Source organism: Gasterosteus aculeatus, chromosome Y, assembly GCF_964276395.1.
Source record: "Gasterosteus aculeatus chromosome Y, fGasAcu3.hap1.1, whole genome shotgun sequence".
NCBI classification, from domain to species: Eukaryota; Metazoa; Chordata; class Actinopteri; order Perciformes; family Gasterosteidae; genus Gasterosteus; species Gasterosteus aculeatus.
The window spans coordinates 426,773-449,602 of NC_135709.1; the positions used below are offsets into that span (position 1 = coordinate 426,773).

The following is a 22,830-nucleotide window of genomic DNA, read 5'->3' on the forward strand; positions in this document are numbered from 1 at the left end:
ACAAAGATTGTCATCTCCTTGTGACAAACAGCCACATATTGAGAAGCAAGAACAGGATCGGCTGTATGTCCTCCATTGTTGTTTGCGGTTAGCTTTCAGTTTTCGCGCGATTGAATGACGTCAATCTACTTTCCTTCATATACCACGCCTATCAAGTGACCGTATCACTACTTTCTGGAATACACCACGCCTATCAAGTAAGGGTACTGTTGGCGGTGGAAACGCTCGCCAAATCATGGTTAACAGACCCGTACCGACCCGACCCGTACCGTACCATACCGCTCGGTGGAAACGCGCCATTAGATACATATTTGGTCTTTTTACGTTGATCGTCTTCACGCTCAATATTATGCGAAGCTTCCTGTATTCTGTTTAATTCTTGTGGTAATACGAGTTTGTCAAGGGAGAGTGACACACAGTCTGCCGTAGTAGTCAGGGCATCACCTTACCGTGGCCAATGGGTCGACAGGGGAAAAGTAAATGCAGGACAGAAAAGATGGACAGCAGAGAGAGAGGCACACGGGGTAGACAGTCAGGGCGGGAAGCTCCTCCTCTGAGGCTTCATATCATCTATATCAAGTTTTTTAGAAAACATGAAACTGAGACATGTGGTATGAAATCGGCACTATGATTTGTAATAAGTGAATTATTTAGTAGTCTGAAAGCCTTTGTACCTACGGTAAGGCCTATTGCCAAGGGGGATGGTGAGTCATGTAAATGTAACACTGCCAAACTACAATGCCCGTGGTTATCAAGCCCAGTCCCACAGCTTCGGGAGACATCGAGATGTCAAGTCAAGTTTTTCTGTTTAGATTGGAACGGGATTTGTTTAAATTGTATGTGTGTCACATTTGTGGTCAGATCCATATATTTCAGGTGTAAACACTCCAAATGGATCTGAAATAAGCTCCGTCCTGATTGATAAGATCATCCCTATAAGGTGCGCTGGAAGCAAAACTAAAATGAGCAGAGATAGGGGCCAATCTTTAACAATCAATGTTTAACATTGGATGCATTTAAAAGTGAACTTAGAACCAGTTTGCTGCAAGATGAGCGCAAAGTCAACTGGCTTTAAGCTAAATACCTGACCACTCTTAGCAAAAGCTGTAACAAATTGAGGGTAGTAGTAGAAGAACCAAATTCTTTCACAGAAAATCGCAGACAACATGGACTTCAGACCAAAGTTTGTTCTTTTACATATTACAAAAGGCAATGTTGGTTAATGAGGGCACCAGCCACACATGGATCTCAGTCTGAGGGGTCCCGAACTTTTGAAGAGTATTGTCTCTCCAAAACACCACTGTCTTGCTTGTGTTCCAAGGGGATCTCTATGTGTCAGTCCTTTGTGACTGATCCTATTCTTGTTTGATTGTCATTTTTTTACTCAGAGATTCTCAATTTTGTCTAGTTGTGGGATTTTTGTGTTTGATTGTGTTCTTTCTTTGTTTGATTTTTGTGTTTTGTGAAGGCCTCTGTCTGTAGGGTCAGGACGCTCTGATGACATCTAAATTAGTTGTAATTGACAACACAGTGCTGCTCCGATTGTCAAAGCCAGTAATTGTAATAGATGTTGAACCACCAGCGTTCCAGAGGGAACCCTGCATGAGTCAAGAGATGAAACAACATAGAATACAAATAGAAGCTTGTCATTGAAAGCAGCATTTATAAAAATAAATAAAAAACTTATTTATGTGTATTTCAGGTTCTTCGGTGCATTTTTCAGTACTAGATAAACATCCCTGTTTTTACTTTTTCTGCGTTTTGGAGCATGTTTACTAAACCTTTAGCCATTAGGAGTGAAATTTGCATCACATGTACACAATGGCAAAGAAGAGGCCTGTGTACATGTGTGTGTGTGTGTCAAAAAAGTGGTCCATATTGACTGCAGATTGTGTGTCATTGATGCAAGGAGACTCCCATGTGATGAAAGAGAGAAAAGTAGACTAGATTAGATTAAAAACACTGACAAGAAGCACATACACAAACACACACACACACACACACCGTCATTGAACAGAGGTTGAGTAGAGAGAGGCGGGAGGGTGTCAGATGAGAAGATAAATGTGGTAAATGCAGTTAATGATTGAAGATTGATATAGAGACAATGGGGAAACAAATAAATAATTGATTTATAAAGAGGGAAAAATAATAAACATGATGAGAAAAATGTCTAAGTGGAGTCTTGTGGTTGAGGAGAGCATTTGTATGTTTCATATACTGTTTGTTTCAAGAAATTATGATGCTTGTCCGAATGCCAGTCAATTTTATTCACACATAATTCTGAGTATGCAAAGACTGTCAGTTAAATGAAGATGCACGTTATAATCTATGTCGAAAGTGATTCTTTTGTTCACCATCCTATACAGTTGGGGAGGATCAAAAATGAAATGTAAATTTCCTCTTTACCACTGTTATACGAATATTTGTCTCACGGGAAATCCTCTTTTGGAGCGTCAGTTTTGACCAATAGCACTGTAGTTTTTTAAAATGAAATAAATTAAGAAAAAAAAACCTGAAATCGTATTTATATTACCCAGCTATTTTCTCCCTGAAGACTACTGCTCTTTCATGTGAAACCAAAAAATGAACTTTAACCGATTTTCACCTTCACCTATTGGTACAGACCTAGCTAACACCAGTTATATATCCATTGTAGTCTGTCCATCAGGAGACGAATCCTCCTCTGACGTTCTCACTAAGGCTTCTTCCCTTTTTTCCCCATGGAAGGGTTTCTCATTTTTTGTGGAGTTTTCCATGTGAGGGTTTCGGGACAGAGGATTGTTCAGACTGTTAAGCCCACTGAGGCTAATTTGTAATTTGCGATTTTGGGCTATACAAAATAAAATGAATTGAATTAAATTTAAATATAAAGAGGAGGCATTAACCAATAACCTAGTGTTTCTAGACAGTAATGGACTACGTGAGAGTCGCAATATGTAGGGTACTGCAGACTCCCCTGAGCCTCAACCTCCCACCACAAACCTTTACAACAACAACTTGCAACACATACATTAATTTGAACATTCATTCAAACAGATCTGCATCTCTCTTGTTCAAACCCAATCACCAGGGCTGCTTGTGGAAAGAGCGAGAGGGACCAAGACGAGAGAGAAATACAAAGACAGGATGTGTAGGAGGTGCCCCAACCTGCCATGGGATTGAATTTGCGCAAGAGTAATACAAAATAAAATCCAACAGTTTAGAATAAATAAGATAAAATCCATCAGACATATGAATAAGCCAGCTGGTAAAAGTGAGTCTTTAGAAGAGATTCAAGAGGACACTGAAGTTGCTCTCAAATTGCAGCGAAGGGAGTTCCACAGTTTAGGTGCCTGGACCGCAAAGGCTGGGTGACCAGTCGAGAACCTGCGACTATCTCTTTTCAGATCTGCAGGTGAGAGGAAAGACCTGATTTTCCTTAATTGTCTCAGTTGGGCGAAGCAGATCTGTGCAATTTTGGTAACCTGAGCATTAAAGGACAACACAGAGTCAAAAGGAATGCCCTGGGTTGCGTGCTTCATGCCGAACAATTGTCAATAGCGTGCCCATCCCTGAGCACACATAACCAACATGACTTTGGCAGGCACGTGTAATAATAACTACCTTGGATATGGAGTAAATTGACTCCAGACAATTCTTGGACATCCAATTCCCAATATCGGCATGGAACGACATGTTGCAGGAAATGGTTGAGGTACCATGTTTAAAAGGGAGTAAAAGTTGTGTATCATCTGCGTAACAATGAAACATGTGGTCAAGTGATGTGGCCTAGAGGTAGCCTGTATATGGTAAATAAAAGGGGACCCAATACAGACCCCTGAGGGACACCACAGAACATAGAAGCAAATGAGGAGGAGGCATCTCCAAGCCTGTGTGGCAGATATGAAATTAGCCAGTCCAATGCTACACCACTGACACCAAATATAATTTTTTAGTAAACGAAGTACAGGCCTGTGTCGGATGCATGTACTCGGTCATTTATGACCTTAACCATAGCTGTCTCAGTGCTTTCAAGGGTACAGAAGCCTGATTGTCTTTTAAAAAATCTGTTATTTATCAATGAATATCAAATATTCTCTAACTAGATCTACACAATATTGTACACAGAAAACACAAATGATGCAAATGTTCCATTCAGCCACTTGTACCAGTAAGTGTAGGTGTGTGTGTGTGTGTGTGCTCGCACTAAAGGGAGTGCTCTTTGTGTCTTACAATGAAAAACAAAACAGCTGAACACACAATGAAACTTCCAAATGACCGGAAGATTGAAAGGGATCTAGAATTAAGGCGGAGACATTCAGATCATGTCCTCACAGAGGGTGCTGGTGGTGGGAGAATGATATCTAGACGGAGGAATCTCCTCCTTTTAATAATACACAAATACACACCAGTCAAGGGAGAATAAGAGCTCTATGTAACTACAGATGCACCAGCACTCGTCTTCAATAGGTCAGTAGTAAATTTGCCTCAGAAGTAATATGCTGGACTAGACTGTCCTCCGTTCTTTGTGGTTAGTCAATTGTCTGCTGTCTCCCTTTAAATATTAATGAAACCTGATGACTCCTCTTTCATTGCTGCTGATAAATCCACCCCAAGAGCACTTGTTCCATCGATAGGTAGGCCTTTATCCTGCAACTCTAAACTAAAGGGTCACAAAGAGCAGGCTTTGTGTTTTGGAACGATGGATCTTTACTCAGTAATCCGACACGTTTAGGATTGTAACACCCAGTATGGATTTGGTGCGTGTGACATTTTGGGACCAGGACTTTACAGCAAAGAATAAATTACTAAATATTAAGTAGAGATATTATGCCATATACTTGGGACAGGAATCAAGTCTCCATGAAATAGGAAGGGGTTAATTTTCTCACTATTAAACAACTACATCATTATAAATTAAAAATTGAAAATCATTATAAAAACACATATCACAAAGACAAAAAAAGGAGGAATCCAAACCACAGTTGTGGGAGATGCAATAGATCACATGAAAAGTATTGAAACTAAATATTGAATAGACTAAGCTTTAACAACTAAAAAATCATCGCTTCTATTCTTTATACTATTTGGGTGGATTTTATCACATATCACAAAAAACTTAAATGCATCCAACCAACGCATTCTCATACAACCGTTATTTAGGTTTTGTAAAATGTCACAAATTAGGTTTAGGCAAAAGACATTGTTTGTGTTAAAAATAATAACTATTGTATTAAGCAAGTTACGTAACAAATATCAGTTGTGGTTCTGGTTTGGCACATCCAGGGGTCTCCTGGCTGAAATATGTGTGCTTAATGTGGTGTTTGTATGGCCCTGTTAATGATTGCGTAAATTGTATAGAAAGTTATTTTGTATGGAGTCTCGTTTTTTAAAGGCTTTCAAACCACCCAAGGAGCTGATGGTAAATGAATCCCCCCTCCCCATCCACTGATGCATAGGCCTATGCAAATGTCAGCCACAGACAAAGAATGTATGGCTTACAAATAGGGCTTCTGGAAGAATGAATGAAAAAAAGGAATAACCTTCATTAAAAAAAACACTAGATGAACTTTTTTAAAGTTAAAGTTTAAAGTGTAATGTAAGTCGCTTTGGATAAAAGCGTCTGCTAAATGACCTGTAATGTAATGTAATGTAATAGCCAATGAGTGATAGAGTGGTCATAATGCTGCCACTTAGTGATGTTGTGAAGGACCAGTAACACGATGTGTCTTGATGCCTGCTTTGAAGCCATGAACCATGTTATCTGAGGATTTAAATTGTCTATCCCACAATCAAGCCTACAGTTCATCCAGGGCTGACCTGAAGAGGGGCATCAAGCAGGCCAAGCACTGCCACAAGCTAAGGATTGAGTAGCACTTCAAAAACAACTCGTGGCAAGGCATCCAGGCCATAACAGACTACAAACCCACCAACACCACCCCCCAAAACAATGATGCCTCCTTCCCTGACGAGCTCAACAGCTTTTATGCACGCTTCGACAGGGACAACCAGGAGGCCGCCATCAAGACTGTGCTCATTTCAGACCACCAGCCCCTCACACTCTCCTCCACCGACGTGTGTGCTGCACTGAGCAGGATTAATGCACATAAGGCTGCTGGCCCTGATGGCGTCCCCGGACGCGTGCTCAGGGCCTGTGCTGGGCAGCTAGCTGAGGTCCTGACTGACATATTCAACCTGTCACTAGCCCAAGCTACTGTCCCCACGTGCTTTAAAACCACCTCCATCGTGCCAGTGCCAAAGAACTCCACCGCAGTGAGCCTAAATGACTTCCGCCCAGTTGCACTCACTCCAACCATCATGAAGTGCTTCGAGAGGCTGGTCCTGGCTCACCTCAAAACCTGCTTACCACCCACACTGGACCCCTTCCAATTCGCCTACCGCAAGAACAGGAGTACGGAGGATGCCATCTCCACGGCATTACACTCCGCCCTTTCTCACCTGGGCAATAACCACAGCTATGTGAGGATTCTGTTCATAGACTTCAGTTAAGCTTTCAACACTGTCATCCCCTCCAAACTAATCACTAAACTCAGTCACCTGGGTATCAACACTTCCCTCTGTAACTGGATACTGGACTTCCTATCCAACAGACCCCAGTCTGTTAGGGTAGAGAACCACACCTCCTCAACCCTCATCCTGAACACTGGCGTGCCACAGGGCTGTGTGCTAAGTCCTCTCCTCTACTCCCTCTTCACCTACGACTGCACACCTGTACACGGTTCTAATACCATTGTCAAGTTTGCAGACGACACAACGGTGATTGGCCTCATCAGTGACAACGATGAGTCGGCCTACAGAGAGGAGATCCAGCCCCTGGCGGTGTGGTGCGCCAACAACAACCTGGCTCTCAACACCAAGAAGACCAAAGAGCTAATTGTGGACTTCTGGAAGAAAACTGGCACACACATCCCCATCCATATCAACGGGACAGAGGTTGAGCGTGTCGCCAGCTTCAAGTTCCTGGGTGTCCACATCTCTGAGGACCTCTCTTGGACCCTCAACACCTCATCCCTGGTAAAGAAAGCACACCAGCGTCTCTTCTTCCTGAGGAGACTGAAGAAGGCCCTTCTGTCTCCTCAGATTCTAGAGAATTTCTACCGCTGGACCATAGAGAGCATCCTTACAAACTGCATCTCCGTATGGTACGGCAGCTTCTCTGTCGCAGACTGTAAGTCACTGCAGAGGGTGGTGAAAATTGCCCAACGCATCGCCGGCTCCTCCCCACCATTGAGGCTGTCCAGAGCAAGAGATGTCTGCGGAGGGCACAGCTCTCACCCAGCCACACACTGTTTGCCCTCCTCCCCTCTAGGAGGCGCTACAGGGTGCTCCGTTCCCGGACCAGCAGGTTCAGGAACAGCTTCATCCCAGCGGCTGTCATTCTATTGAACTCCCCCCTGAACTCTGAACCCCACCCCCACATACACACACATCTCCCTCAGTGACTGTACTCCCCCCTCCACCCTGGCTTGACTGCCACACACCTTCCTCCAGCCACTGAACATTTGCACTGTTATTGTATATCCATTTCTTGCTGTTCATATTGCACAACTATTTATTACTGTACATATCAATTTATTCACTTACCACACTTTACATATACACACACTCTGCACTTTAGCTACTTTGCACTTCTGGTTGGATGTTAAACTGCATTTTGTTGCCTCAGTACTTGTACCCTGTGCAATGACAATAAAGTTGAATATAATCTAATCTAATCAATTAATCCCATTTGGATACAGGAAAGCCAAGTGTAACTTTGTTAGATTGGACCTCGGCTAGATTTGTGTAAAAGGTCAAATGTCGGCGTTAGCACTTGAACTCTCACCCAAAGAATGCAACTAAACATTTGGTCCAGATTCAGTTTCTCAACTCTCGACTTCTGCTCATTATTGGTACCAGATAAAGAACATGATAAAGAGAAACAATGTAAAAAAATATTAAAAATTGACTGAAAGTTGAGCACCACCCCCCCCCCCCCACTGTTTGATCTGATTCTGATCATCAACGAGACGCTGACGAAGGTTGAAGCCACTGGGTAAGGGTTAAAAATACGTAGCGGGTACCTGCTCCAGATGCTAGCCTTTTCAGATGACCAAAACTCTATCTCAAAGTCACTAGGCCGCATCCTTAAGGACGCATTCCTCGACCGCATACGACACTTCTGCTTTCTCCATGGCTCCAAGTCTTTGACTTTTTCACGCAGCAAAGTGGACTTGCAGGTATGAATTCCGACCAAGGACTTTAAAACTTTTGACTGGAAGGTTCCACCGAGACTTTAACTCGGATTACTGGATTCAAAGTCCAGAGTGCTGACCATTACACCATGGAACCACAGATGGAGACAAGAACGGTCCAACTCGCCTGGTCTGAAATATCTCCAACACAAAAGAGAGTGTTTTATTGGTGACAGAATATTACGTAGTATTTGTGTGTCGGGACATCAAGAAATTGAGGACAAGAGGGTTAAAAACCGTGCCCCGTGTGAGGGTCAAACTCACGGCCTTCGAATTATGAGACTGACGCGCTGCCTACTGGCCAACGAGGCTTGAAACCTTGTCTACATACACAAATCCAGTATACAAGTTTATGGCGGCAAATCACTGTGAGATTTGAGAATTTGAGAGTGTAAACCAAGGTTGATGCGCGCGCGTAAATCAAACATCAGCGAGCAAATCTCTGTGTCGCGCGAGCAAAAGTTCGTCTCGCGCAAGATATTTGCTCGCTCGCTGACTGTGAACTTCCTCTGCCAGTCCCGGCTCCACGACTCAGGTCCCCGGTTCCGGTTCCACGACTCAGGTCCCATCCCACCCGTCCCCTGGTCCTCTCCCTCCCACCCTTTAGGGTTTTGAGAGCCGTCTGGAATCCGGCCCTTGAGGGGGGTTCCTGCAGCCGGCAGGCCCCCGTACTCGGCACCCCATGTCCTGCAGCCGGCCCCTGAGCCCGGCACCCGGTGTCCTGCAGCCGGCGCCCCTGAGCCCGACTCCTTACTGCCGACCCCCAGAGGCCCCCCTGCCGACTGACCGCCCGCCGGAGTTCCCCCGGGCTGCCCAACCCTCGTCTCCTGGACCTCTCCCTCCCGCCCCTTGTCTGCCCTCTGCCCTTTAGGTTTTTTAGGTGGGAGGGGGTTCTGTCTCGGTTTGGGTTCAAGTCTCGTTTTATTTTGTAGTTTCATGCCTCTGGTGTCCCTGGGTTAACTTCACTTCCTGCCTTGTCCGTTTGTCCCCTGTGATTGTCTGCCGTGTCCATGATTGTTTCCACCTGTGTCCAATCACCCTAACCCTTCCCAGTACATTTAAGCCATGTGTGTCTCTTCTCCCTTGTCGCGTCATTGAATGTTCAACCCTGAATGTCGCTCGTGAATGTCTTGCCGAATGTTTTGCCTCTGAGTCTGCGTTTTTTCCCCTCGTGGTGTTTTTGGACTTATTAAAATTACCTTTTTTGCTTTCATAACTCACTGGGGGAACTCTACGCCGGCTCGGCAGGATGATGATGTTTTTGGCGAAATTATGTTCTTTGACTAAAAGTGTAGAAGTACAATATAAAGAGGAAAAAGGTGTACGGATATGAACAAATTTAAATCAATGATTATCAATGTGTCGTGTTATCAAATCAAGGTTTTGCTTTTTGTTTTTTTAACTTATGTTCTCCATTGCATCCAACTTTTTCTGCATTTCACTCCTTGTTTCACATCATTTCACCGCTGTCTCCCTTTCGCTGTTATAGAAAAGGAAACTGCCATCTTGGTCCTCGCTCTTCTAAGGGATCACAAAGACACCGAGCAGCTATACTTTGTGTCGATGTGACGAGCACTCTCAACAGCGTCACGTCATTAATGTAACCTCGGGGGAGAGGGGATATCAGGATAAGACCCCTTCTCTCTGGACATCACTTGCTTCTTAATTACTGACCAGACAGTTAGGGATAGAGATCTGAATTCTGATTATGTGGATCCATTTCACTGACTCTGTGCCTCTCCACACACTTGTGTGTGTTTGAGAACGTGAATGGAAGCAAGTGCATCCGTAGTGTAGTCTAGAGGTGTCATTCACAGCCATTTGTATAATGTGTGTCTGTACGTACTGTAAGCCTCAGCTCCAATAAAAAATGAGAAAGGAGAGGGAGCGGAACTCTAATTGGAGGAAAAAAGATATATATTATTGAATAATGAAGTTTCCAAAATGATTACAGAAACAACTGAATTGTACATTTTTAGGTTTTATTCGGTCATGTGACTCTTAAAGACAAGTATGCAAAACATTTTTGGTCATTCACAAAACAAATGTGTTGTGTAGCAGAGTATTAATACAACTGAGAAGATCGGACATGAGACCCTGGAAATAGCGTATGTATATTTTAATGGAGGTCGAATAAGACAAAGAATACTCTGCATTCAGTGCAGGTTAACTGTTTTCATTATGGATGCCCTGTAGGAACAAGGGCATCCATAATGTATTTGATTACCTAATAACGCTATGAAGCTGTACGTGGCTCCCGTCCTTGTCCTCATCTTCTCGTTGCGTCTCGCCTAAACCCACATGTGACACCTCTCCTTTCTTTCCCAACCGCCCTCTTCCATTTCCACCTCAACAATTGTCTTTATTGTACATTGTGCTTTCTTCCTCTTGTACACGGACAGGTACATACGTGCCCCCCCCACGTACACATACATACACACACAGTCCTTTCCTGAGCAAATTGGCCAACGTGCCCCGACAGAAGATTATTTCCCAAAGGTCAACTCTCCTCTTTCTGTTGTCTAGGTCACAGCCCGCACACACACACACACACACACACACACACACACACACACATCAAAAAGCTGGCGTTGCCCTACAATTCTCATTATCTGAGGCTCAATCCTCTCATGCACTTGTTCAAACAACTAAAGCTTTCTCTTTAGGTCGGGCGAGAGACGGGAGAAGGAAAGAAAATGGGACGTTGGAGAGGAGGAGAAACACAGATAGATGAAGAGAACAGGACGACAAGAGAGAAAACATGACAGCCGTGATTCTCCTGTAACTGTGTGTGGCTGTTAGCAATGGACCTCAGGATTCGATTCCTCCGTCTGGAAGACATTTATAATGGAAAGGGCCACGTAAGAGTTTGAAACGCGTGCTGACGCCCCTGCTGTTCCCCGTGGCGTTTCTGTACGTGTATTTAGAGCCAGCGAGCAACGGACTTTCAAAATAATAAGAGTCAAAGCCCAATAAAATAGTTGTTAATTAATGAATATGTTATAGCGATAATAATGCGTTAACATGCCAGCGCTAAAATATACTCCTCTCAGAAAAATGAAATCCAAGACAGAAAAGTTGATGGTTAACTGGATGAACCGTTATTGGAATCGAGGGAAATCATTCATAACATCTTGGAAACACACATGTACATACTTACTCCAACAGTAAGTGTTATTTGTTTTCTTCATCAGGCTGAAAAGCAAGTCAACAACACACATTTGTACACTCACACTAGATGGAGAATCCTACAAAATCCTATGCATCGGAAATCCTGCTATAATTTCTGAATATATGGAGCCATTAAGCTTTTGTGAATTGGTTTGGAGGAACTAAATGGCTGCCTGGACAACGTAGGCTGAAGTACGATGTTGCAGGTTAGGGTGAGAGGATGAAAACTATCACATCCACACTGATGTCTAAACGCATAGAGGAGGAAGCAGGCACAAACCATGCAATGAGTTATTAGTAATTGCTAACTGGCTTGTGTCTGAAAAATTCTCCCAACTCTCTTAATTACATCCCCCCCCCCTACATGTTTTCCTTGCATCTTAATCCTTCGTACCGCGGATGTGGGAGGGACTCAAGAAAAGCACAAAAGGAAACCGGAACATGTGTCTTAAGAGGAATGAGACATATTTGTTCGTGATGACTGCGGCACCGCTGGCACACGGAAGAATTCTTGAAATAAGATATTGTTCTTAACCAGACCAAGTGGGTTTGTTTTCGTACCCCGGGGAGATCTGTACTGTAGAACAGTCCCTGCCACCTGCTGACACAGTTACCTCATCTCCATCATTTATTGCACACCCAATCAATGTGTATGGACGTAGAGTTAATTGCCACAGACCATCCTTAAAATGAATCAACCAACACCAGTTTGAATTATATTGTATTAACAATGAAATGATTATTGAATTGTCTCAAATGGCGTGGGGGGGCAAGGTGCGGACGTTTTGGTGGGGGGCGGGGCTACGATACTGCCCACGACGGGGGGGGGGGGGGGGGGGGGCGATGGCATGATGCTATCATGGCGCTAGCTAGCATTGCACTAGTAATAAAAGGGCCCAACTGATGACACGTGGCTAAAACAGACAGAGAAAACTGGGTCATGTCTTTAGTTTGCTAGCTATCCTTTTTGGCTGGTCTTCGCTTGCCTGCTTGACCGTTTCATGCATAGACAGAATATACATAGACGCCGCGTTGGCTTCTGGTCGCGAGAAATACAGCCGCCATCTTGGAGCGGTGGTACTCGTAGTTGCGTAGCAGCAGAAGATACAGGACGCCGCAGCACTGTGCTGCTTATTTCTGCGCTAATTGGCGGAGCATCGCCAGCAGGGCTCGGGGGGATAACCTTTCACAAGTAAGATTTAATATTACCGTCCTATTGGTTGTGTTTTGTGAAAAGAATATTACCAGAGAGTAGAGAAGGAGCAAGTATCTCACTGTAGTGAATCGCAGTCAGCTAGCTAGGCTATGTTTACTTCCCCGGCTGTTTTTCACCTGATTGTGAACTGAGACTTGATGAGTCATATTCCATAACACTTAGATTCAAACGGACACAATAATGTTATTGTAAAAATATAACCTATCACTGGTATAACATTGGCCACACAACTTTCTTGTCATGAGGAATTAACGCATCTTAAAGCAGCTCGCTGTGTAGCAAACTAGCTGCTGTGTTTGTGATACTCGCTGCATTTCACTGTGTAGTATCTTTTGTGTAGTGAAGCTTTATTCATGGCAGAGTAACTGATAGCTTAGCTGAGTTCAATGTGAAAGCAACTTGCCAACACAGTGTATTATTCACATGTAATTCAACAAAAGTAAGATACCTCTCGTATCAAGAGCTACCACCTTCTAGCCCTGAAAAACCACGGCGGCCTAGTAATTCCATCACAAGGCACAGTAAAGGTTTGATTTATCTAAAATATTTCAATCTCTGTATATTACGGTTGCTTTGTTTTGTCTGTTATGTAAAGGGTCTTTGAGCACTGTGTAAAGTGCATATAAATATGTATTATTTTTTCACATATTGAAGAGACACAGTTTGGCATCGACAACCATCATTCAGACTTGTTGTCATTGGTTGTGTCTGTGTTTCTCAAGCTAAGGCTGCACCACATTGCCAAACTCACCACTCTGGAACTGCAAAAAGGGAGCACGAGAAAGAAGCTCTGCAAGACAGTCCTATTCCAGGGGTTTGTGTGTGTGTGTGTGTGTGTGTCATAGTTAGATAGTTAGACCCTCTTTGGTGCAAACACCCGGCGCTCTGTTGAAGTTATTTGTGTGCGTGTGTGTGTGCTTGCAAATATTCAATTCATTTTATTTCTAATTCTATATTGTTTTTTAACGTATTAAATGTCTGACTTTACTACTACTATCTGTTTCTGCTTCTCTATCAAAATTATAATGTGTGATTTGCAAAATACCTATCATAGTCTACATTACTGTTAAGTCCACAATGAATATTAAAATACGCCGAACTATGTGCCCTGTGTCATAGCTGCATGTATGACCTTTGCAGCAAAAGAACCCACGTGAAAATCAGTTGGGTATTCAGTGAGGTGTGATTAATTGAATGCGCTCACAGCTGATTGCACCTGCAAACAGATTACACTGAGCAGAGCGGAGGACCGTTCCAAGATGGCGGCTGCATTTCTCGTCAGTGCCAATAGGCGGTAGCGGCCAATGTGGCGTCTATGTATATTATGTCTATGGTTTCATGCACAGGCATCTGCGGGCAGTCTACGTGACACTCTTAAAAATACTGCGGAATTTTCTAGTTTTTATTAACTTCACACAATATAGCATCGCCGGTAATTTGTGAAAACATCATTAAAACATGAATTTAATATTAAACCGTAACAAGTAAAAAAAAACTTTCATTCAACGTTAGCAGACTTCTATCCAGTAGAAATGGTTAACATGAAGTTATCATTAACGTTGGCGTGAATAAATTAGCCTAAAAACATTGTCGTTGTCATTTTGGGAGCAGTTAACACACATGTTTATGATGTTTATTATGTATCCATCCTCTAGGAATCACTGACATCCTTCAGATGCACAATAGACTGGAACATCTTGGAGGCAACCTCTTGACATTGAAGGGCTACAGTTTGCATGCCGTCAGGATTCAGTGCTCATTACATGACATACTGAATGTGGGAGAGTATTTATTGTCTGTATTTGTTTACTCAACGCTTACTGTGTTCAAGTTTTTATTTTAATTAAAAAAAATGTATACGTGTGTGTGTGTGTATGTATATATATATATATATACACAGTTGCAATCAAAATTCTTCAACCCCCCATTGCATTTTAGGTTTGTTGGCAAAATATACAATTTCTCAGCTGTTTGCAATAAACAAATTACACAATAATTGTTAAAGTAGTTTAATGAAACTAAGATTACAAAGGTTTTATCCAAATTCAACACAAAATGCTACTTTTAATGACTTTAATGAATTTACTGCAGTCTCAAAATGATTCCACCCCTTCGTGACGAGCATCTTCAGTACTTAGTAGAGCACCTTTGAAATGATTCAACTCCCTGTATCAAGCACACCTGGTGCAACCAATCAAGGGCTTCATTAGTTCAGGTGTGCTTGAGATGGAACACATAAACACCTGGTCTGGCTCCGGGTTTGTTCGAAGTGATGTTTGATTGCATGTCAGAAATCAAAAGTCAAAAGACTTGTCCAAAAAGTTCAGAGAAGAGATCATTCCCTTGCACAAACAAGGAAAAGGATACAAAAAGAAAGCAAAAGCACTGAATGTCCCTAGAAATACAGTTGGAAGCATAGTTCCACGTTGAAGGACCAGTGGCTACGCGACCTGGACGTGGCAGAAAGAGGAAGCTATCAGCGGCTGCTACCAGATTCCTGAGGAGGCAAGTGGTCAAAAACCCTCGCGGGACTGCAAAACACCAGCAGCAGACAAAACTAGAACTATTCGGACCTATGGATCAGCGCTATGTCTGGAGGAAGAAGAATGAAACATATGCTGAAAAGAACACCCTGCCTACAGTGAAGCATGGCGGTGGCTCAGTGATGCTCTGGGGCTGCTTTGCTGCCTCTGGCACTGGAAACTTGCAGCGTGTGGAGGGCATGATGGATTCAGTCAAATATCAGGAAATCTTAGGAAAAAACGGCATGCCGTCTGTGATGAAGCTGAAACTTGGGCGTCATTGGACCTTCCAACAGGACAATGATCCCAAGCACACCTCAAAGAAGAAATGGAAGATTCTAGAGTGGCCGTCACAGTCGCCTGACTTGAGCCCCATCGAAAATCTCTGGTGGGATTTGAAGAAGGTAGTTGCAAAACGCACACCAACGAATATTACTGAACTGGAGGTCATTGCCCATGAAGAATGGGCTCAGATTCCTCAGGAACGCTGTCAGAAGCTGGTATCTGGCTATGCATCACGTTTGCAGCAGGTCATAACAGCAAAAGGGTGCTCTACTAAGTACTGAAGAGGCTCTGCATGAAGGGGTTGAATCATTTTGAGACTGAAGTAAATTCATTAAAGTAATTAAAAGTAGCATTTTGTGTTTCATTAAACTACTTAAACAATTCTTGTGTAATTTGTTTATTGCAAACAGCTGAGAAATTGTATATTTTATGGGGGGTTGAATAATTTTGATAGTGTGTGTGTGTGTGTGTGTGTGTGTGTGTGTGTATATATATATATATATATATATATATATATATATACACATACAAATATACCTTTACTGTGTTCAAGGAAGTGGACATTTATATGGTATTGAAGATCAAAGACCTTCAGAAAGTATACTAGGGCACATGTCAATAGCAATTCAAGTACAACACCTGATATTTTCATCTCCACAAGTCCAAAACAAGAACTGGTGGGACTGCCATCATGACGTCCTGGTGGAACATCTTCTGCTCTGGAAGTGGCTGGGGAGCTTCAATTTGAAGAAGGTGAATTGGGTAAATTGAGGTTACGACCTCAACCATGAGGTTTCTCTCCAGCAGCTCCCGACAAACCCAGAACTTCATGAAGTCACGGAACCTTTGCTGATGGAAGAGAAAATGTTATGCATGCAACACTTCAAACGCATTTAATTGAAATGTGAGCCACTAAAAATTATTTCATATAAATATCCAGCCTGATCTACAAAACCTGTTCGTAAGAATGTATACGAAAATCTTGAACATACAAATTCGTAGTGATACGTACTAAATAAATACGGACTGCAACTGATGACGTCACCCTATTCAAAGTGAATAGGGACCTGCACCCCGTAAACACACTTTGTGAGGACTAACAATGTAAAATAAATGTGTTATGATTGCATTTTTAACGAGAAATCAATGTTAAATTGTAAGAATACAATACTAACCCTAACCTCCTCAAAAAATCCGAATTGAATCCGAAGTGAATGTTGTTCACTCAAGGGGCGTGGTTAACAGGTTTTAGAGATCACGTTGCTATATCATACACACATGCATAGAATTACATCTCTACCCCATTTTGCATCAGAACTGCAATCTTTCTTTCCTTTGTTGGATCTTATCAATTGCAGCACCCAAACAAGTAGAGACGCAATAATACGTAACTTAGAGAGGATCAGTCAAGTGCTGCTACCTCGGCTCGAGGTGACAGACCCTGTCACACAGTCACCGTCATTCTCAATAATAAGTTCCAAGCAGTGGTAGCTGGTCCATAGAGGGCCATGGGGCGTGGCCCCACCTTGAGCCACAAAAACAAAACAAAACAAAAAGAAAAAAAATTCTATATATATATATTACAAATAGTCAAATAGTGTCTATTTGTGTTTTTGAAACATGGAATGTACTCAGTAATATTTTTAAACTAAGATATCTGCGCCAAATATATGCTTTTCCTGAATTTCAGCATCCTAAAATACATGCAGATTTGGGCTGGCCCTTCGCCGCTCTACGCTGTGCTCTTGTCAGGGCGAGTCTCGCGGCGCGCCGTTTAACATAACAAGAGCGACCACGGGCAGTGTCCTTCCAAGAAGACCCGACCCAAACTCGTTACGTTCTCACCTCCAAGACCCGTTTGAGAGAAGAACTTTGCCGGAGAAACTAAAGGTAAAACAACTGGATGAAGCTTCTGTTGAGATGCAGTGATTTGCCTTCATAGCTGGCTTAACCACAGCGATAACTCCGTCACGTCGCCGTGTTAAAGTTAATATCGCTACCCAGCTGCTACACACACAGGACTGCAGTAAGGACAAACAACGAGGACGAGGATGAAAACAGGGACATTTTATCCAAAATAATTTATTGTGTGAAGTTTTGTGGGGCTTTTGAGTTGGTCCTCAATACACTCATTGGGTGTTTCCCCAACAAACTGCATCTCAATATATACATATACATGATGTAAATATATTCATATTGTAATACATTTATCCTTTAATATATTTATTATATGATATTTATAATAGTTATGATATATGGTACGTGTATATACTGAATATTGTTTTGTATATGTAGCCCAGTGGGAAAACTAGGTTGACCACTAAGGCCACTAGATGGCGCTGTACTCCTGAGACAGCTAGTGAAATGTGACGAAGGAAACAGGATGTGAAGTTTGTTCTTTTGCTTTGCTTTACTTTTCACCATGCACCATATAGTGTGGTGTCTGGTGTCACTCAATTTCACCCGCCTACACATTTTGGTACCAGGAGTGGGGTCTCTATAATTTGGAGATTTGATTTAGATTAGACTAGAATTGGAAGTGCAGAAATAACTGTAGCAGTAACGTGCGGCCCTGGTGAAAATCGGAACCAAGACGGGTGACGACGTGACGGGAGTTGCTGTGGAGAACCAGTGACTGGACGGCTGAGATCCAGAGTTCACCGAGGACGTGGAGGGAGAAGGTTGGTCCGGGAGAGGAAAACGCATCGGACAACCCTACACCAGCTGGCAGGATTTCAAGTGACTCAAGTAGAGCTAAGTTGCAAACAGACCGTTCACCATGGCGGAAAGAGACAGTGAGGACGGGCAGTGCTTCGAAGAAGAGACTGATGCTTTAAGACAATTACAGGCACAGTTATCTGAATTGAGTGTGAAACATGAAAAAGCCATGGAAGCCATTGACACCTTAAATAAGGGTTCAAGTAGGTCATATGTTTATGTGCCAAGAGAGCGGCAGATCCAGCCCTTTAGTGGCGATGCCGCCAAAGATGGTCGCTCTGTTGATGAGTTTATTGAGGAGGTAGACCGCGTAATTAAGACAAGAGGCCAGAGTCCTGAAGACGGGGTTGATTTCATTCTATCTCTTCTAAGAGGGTCTGCATTAGAGGAAGTTAGAGATAAATTTATTGAGAGCGTGCAAGATTCCTCTCTTAGAGAGAGTTACGTAAAATGGTCATAGAGAAGCCCCAGTCATCTCTGTTAGAGGTACGTGAAGAGGCCATTGCCTGGTCCCTTGAAGACAAGCCCTGCAACACCAAGGTTGCTAAGAGCAGGTCGGTAGTGTGTGACAGTATCAGGGGGGAGGGCCAGCGCTCTGGTAATTAACCAGAGAAGAATACTCTAGAAGACATCGTTAAGGTCGTCTCAGAACAGAGCAGAGCTATGGGCGAGCTGACTATTGCATTGAAAGATGGCCTCGCTCTCAAGGGGAAGTACAAACACGACCAGGGTGGGAAGCCCAGACTAAGGCCCCAGTTTACAGAAGATGGGAAGCCCATTTGCTTCAAATTTAAAGGGGAGGGACACATTGCGAGAGAGTGTATACGCCATAAACCAGAAAGCCATTCCACCACTACCAATGCATCTACTCAGGAAAACTAGCCACCTCGGATGCCAAGAGCCATGCAATCCGAAGTGAGACTACAGGCTCTAAAACTATGAACCGCGAGCGGTTTCTTGAGCGCGCGGTGGGTGAGTGTCGGGAAGTTGCGGTTCAGATTAGTGGCGTTCCAGTTAAGTGCCTTTTGGATACAGGAAGTCAGGTTAGCACTATTTCTGAATCTTTCTTCAGACAACACCTACTAGGGAAAGAGGAGGATGTGTTCCCTGCCGCTGTGGCTCAAGTTGACTGCAGCGAACTCTTTGCCGATTCCCTACATGGGTTATGTTGAACTGGATATGGAGGCTATGGGGTTAAACATACCAGAGTGTGGCTTTTTGGTCATCAAAGATCCATTCCCAGTGTCAGCTGACAAAAAGGAGGAGTTGAAACAACGAGAGTTAAAGAGTTTTCATGATTGAGTGTCTCATTGGTATGAACATAATAAAGAGAGGCAAGCAGTTGGTTACGGCAGAGTTTGACACCACCTTAAAGGGAGAGCTCGATCCAGACTGGAGGGAAGTATTTCAGCGTGTACAGACGTGTGAGGTATCAGAGAAAATATCTGCAGCGAGGATAGCGGGCCGAGATACAGTACACGTACCGGTGGGCTCTGTTGCCACTGTCCATGCAAAAGTAATCAAACCAGTATCTGATGAGGGTACCTATTTGGTGTTGGAGCCAGCTAAGACTCCTTTGCCGGGTCGTCTTGGGATAGTGCCCAGTTTAATAAAGGCTACTAGGCACGTGTGCGCTTCTCTCTGGAGGATGTATGGTTAAAACCTAGGACAAGACTAGGCATCATGTCTCTCGTGGAGTGTGTTGAAAATGACCAGACAGAGGTGCGCTTCCAGCGAATCTCAGCAGACCAAGAATAAGTGACGGTTGACCAGAAAGACAACTTAGTTCAGTCAATCCTGGACCGGCTGCTCGTAGGTGGTACAGAGGAAGAGCAGGCTAAGCTAGCTGGGCTTCTAGCTCGATATGCAGATGTGTTTGCTTTCCAAGATGAGGACCTAGGTTACACCGACCGGGTTAAACATCAGATCCATCTGGTTGATGACATTTCTGTAGCACAGCCATACCACCGAATACCCCCTACACAGTATGGCGAGGTCAGAGAACTTATCACTAAGCTTCTAAAGAAGGGTGTTATTCATGAAAGCACGAGTGCATATACTTCACTGGTGGTTCTTGTAAATGGTAAATGGACTGTACTTGTATAGCGCTTTTCTAGTCTTCCGACCAAAGCGCTTTAACACTACATGACATCATTCACCCATTCATACACTGATGACAGGAGAACCATACACAGTGACACCTGCCATCAGTGACTACCATTCACACACTGTAGTCACAGCTACAGGAGCAATGTTGGGTTAAGTGTCTTGCTCAAGGACACATCGACATGCGGGTTAGCAGAGCCTGGGATCGAACCGACAACCCTCTGATTGGAGGACGACCGTGCTCCCCACTCACCCACAGTCGAGTTGTAGAAAATCTGACGGTAGTCTATGGCTATGTGTTGAAATTAAACTCAAAGACCCAGCGTGACGCTTTACCTTTGCCTCGCATTGACGAATGTTTTGTGCAAAATTCTTTTTGACTATTGACCGTGCTAGCAGGTACCATCAGGTTGCAGTGCATGATGATAAGCATAAAACGGCCTTTGCAACACGCTTTGGGTTGTACGAGTATTCTCGATTCACTGTTATCACAGATAACAACCCCTTGTGTCATCTAAATACCGCCAGATTAGGCGCCATCGAACAGCATTGGGTAGCTCAGCTAGCAGTGTTTGACTTTGAGCACCGGCCAGGGTGCTGTAATACAGCTGCAGATGCCCTCTCTAGGCAGCCGTTAGCAAGGGAGCCCCAACCGCACCCTGATGACTTTGATTTTGATGGATGCGTAGCCATCTGTAATGTAAGGAGGGACACAGCTTTAGGGCAAGAACTGGGGACTACAGGGACCAAGTGCTGTAGGGTGGGACAGGTACGTGCCTCAGAGGCTGTGGATGGTGGGAATGACTGGCAGGGTAACACCCCGACTTTGCCTGGGTACTCTAAGGAAGAGCTTTGTCAATTTCAAAGAACAGATCCCACTCTGGGAAAAGAAGCGGAAACCCACCTGTAAGGAGAGGACAAGGTTAACCAAGGCTGTCGTGTCCTTATTGAGGCAGTGGCACCAGATCAAGGAGAGGGATGGGTTACTCTACCGTGTGATTGATGATGTCCATGTGGGTGAATGTCACCAGCTCCTGTTACCCAACAGTTTGAGAGGACCAGTCCTAGAGAGTGTACATGATCAGATGGGGCATCAAGGAATAGAACAAACACAAAATCCTCTGAGACATAGGTGTTTCTGGGTGGGAATGTATGATCATGTCGAACAATGGGTCAAAAATGTCAGAAATGTGTCCTCACCAAAATGCCACAACCCAAGATGCATGCCCCTATGAAGTCATTTTTGGCTACACGACCTCTAGAAGTGGTTGCTGTGGAGTTCACTGTCTCAGAGCCTTCTTCAGATGGCAGAGAGAGCGTTTTGGTTGTGACAGATGTGTTCACCAAGTTCACCCAAGCTTTCCCTACTTGTCATCAGAAAGCAAACACTACTGCCAAGATCCTCCTTCAGGAGTGGTTTTTGAAGTACGGCGTTCCCGAGAGACTACATTCGGAACAGGGTCGAAACTTTGAGAGTGAAGTAGTTACAGAACTATGTAAACTGTATGGTGTAAAGAAAACTCGCACCACACCTCATCATTCACGGGGAAATGCACAATGTGAAAGATACAATAGAACACTTCATGATCTCTTGCATACTTTTCCCCCAGAGAAGAAGAGGCGTTGGCTGGAACACCTAGCTGAGTTAGTCCATGCATACAACGTGACACCACATGCTACTACTGGTCACTCAGAAATGTGATTGGCTAATGGTACATCAGCAGCGCCTGAAGGAAGCCCATGCGAAAGCTCAAGAATATGCTGAGCAGAAAGCAGCAGAAAGGGTTGAATTGGACAAACACAAGGTTTACTGTCCCCCGATTGATGTGGTTTAGTTAGTGTACCTTCGCCACAGACCCCAGGTCAGGCATAAGACGCTTGGGGCCCCATTGTTCATAAAGTAGTGGATGTACCACTCATAGGCACCACTCATACTGTAGAGCCTGTAGAGGGGGGTCCAGTTAAAAGGGTCCATAGGACAAATCTCAGACCCTGTGTGGGGCCTGTTCCTGCTCCTAGGAGAGTGAAAGTAGGTGCCCCTACCCTTCTTCTGAGCCTGTCCCAGACTATGAAGAATCTGAGTATGTAGTGCTGAAGGAAGTTCCTTCTACAAACCTTTGTCAAGAAAGGGAAAAGGATGTTGTCTCTGCTGATCAGGACAGACTGGACACAGAGCCTACAGAGAGTATTGAACCAATGAATGTGACATCTTCCGAGGGGGAAACTAATGTAAAAACACCTGTTCCTACTATCGTAAATAGCTCTGATATGGAGGCAAATCTCCCTCCCCACAGGTGGTTCTATCGGATGGTCTGATTAGGGTGTCAGGCAATTGGTGTTTTGCATTTTGAGGCGTTTCTGTCGAGGCCAATCAACCTTTTGTCTCCTAAATGACGGGGGAGTGGTCAGCGCAGCTGAGTAGAAATTAAATTCCTCTCCCAGACCTAATCTTGCCAGCGTGCATCTCTTCTACAAGGCCATCAGACATCCAGGCGACCTGAAATCGGACTAAGTATCTTTTTCTTTAAACCAAGCTAGTCTGCTAAATTTGTTGTGCCTTAAGTTTATTTGATTGCTG

General features: G+C 43.8%; 1 non-coding gene across 1 annotated transcript; it reads right to left on the reverse strand.

Moving 5' to 3' along the window:
- Positions 1–8,259: 8,259 nt before the first annotated feature.
- On the reverse strand, positions 8,260–8,331 carry trnaq-uug (transfer RNA glutamine (anticodon UUG)). Its single transcript has one exon. It is a non-coding gene; the product is annotated as a tRNA-Gln (tRNA).
- Between the last annotated feature and the right edge of the window lie 14,499 nt (positions 8,332–22,830).